Here is an 882-nt window from a genome sequence, read left to right as displayed (position 1 = left end):
TCAGTCTTCACAAGTAAATCTCTCACCCATCATCACCAGGCAAAGCATAAAACAAATTGATCTAGTCTGCCAATTCTAGAGAAAGTTAACAATGATAATGATTATTCTTAAAATGAGTAGGAAATACATATTGTGCACTTACTGTGTTTCCTATCTGCCAAGCTCTAGGTCAAGCACTTCTGCATTTTTACCAAGTCCTCAAACAATACTAGGAGATAGCTACTACTTCATTTTAAGTGTGAAGAAATGAAACTGAAAGCTAGTGAGTTAAAGGAACTTGCCCAAGGTAACAGGGCTAGTAAATAAATACCAGGACTCAAACACTGGTCTGTTGAACTGTGAAATCCATGAAGCAAAAGGAAGAAACATACACGCACATGAATAACTCTGATACAAATGATATTACTAAGAGCCATCAGAGTGGTGTTGATAGAGGTCTGTGGGGATCTGAAGGACGGAATCCCTCCTTGCTTGAGGGAAGAAAGAAGGAAAGTGCACCTTTGGTATTTGAGCTTAGCTTTGAAGGCTGTAAAGAAATTGAAGGACTATGAGAGCAAGAGGAACAGAAACACCATAGAGACAGGAAGCAGTAGGACATAGAGTGTGAAAATCTTTTTTGATTTGAGCCAAGCTCACACATAAACAGGTGATGAAAATTCACTTTTGAAAGAAATGTTGAGACCAAAATGTGGAATACCTTTAATATTAGGCTAAGGATGTGTTTCTGAGTAAGTTTTCAAGCAAAAAAAGTCATGCATTATCATGTCTGTGTTTTGGGGAACGTCTTCAATGAGTGAATGGTTGACGTCATCTGAAGAGGGAAGAATACAGGCAGGAAGACCAGCTAAGTTATTTCAACAGTTTAAGTAAGAATTGCAAAGG

General features: G+C 38.1%; 1 protein-coding gene across 1 annotated transcript in view; it reads right to left on the bottom strand.

Moving 5' to 3' along the window:
• Positions 1-219, bottom strand: part of SPINK5 (serine peptidase inhibitor Kazal type 5) — a 154901-nt gene extending 154682 nt beyond the window's left edge. Inside the window, exon 1 of the mRNA XM_019633652.1 lies at positions 143-219. The gene's annotated coding sequence lies outside the window, so the exon portion shown is untranslated. The remainder of the gene's footprint in view (positions 1-142) is intronic.
• Between the last annotated feature and the right edge of the window lie 663 nt (positions 220-882).

Source organism: Hipposideros armiger, unplaced genomic scaffold (genome assembly GCF_001890085.2).
Source record: "Hipposideros armiger isolate ML-2016 unplaced genomic scaffold, ASM189008v1 scaffold_1367, whole genome shotgun sequence".
Taxonomy (NCBI): Eukaryota; Metazoa; Chordata; class Mammalia; order Chiroptera; family Hipposideridae; genus Hipposideros; species Hipposideros armiger.
Note: the sequence above shows the minus strand (reverse complement) of the source record. Positions and strands in the feature narration are given on the sequence as shown.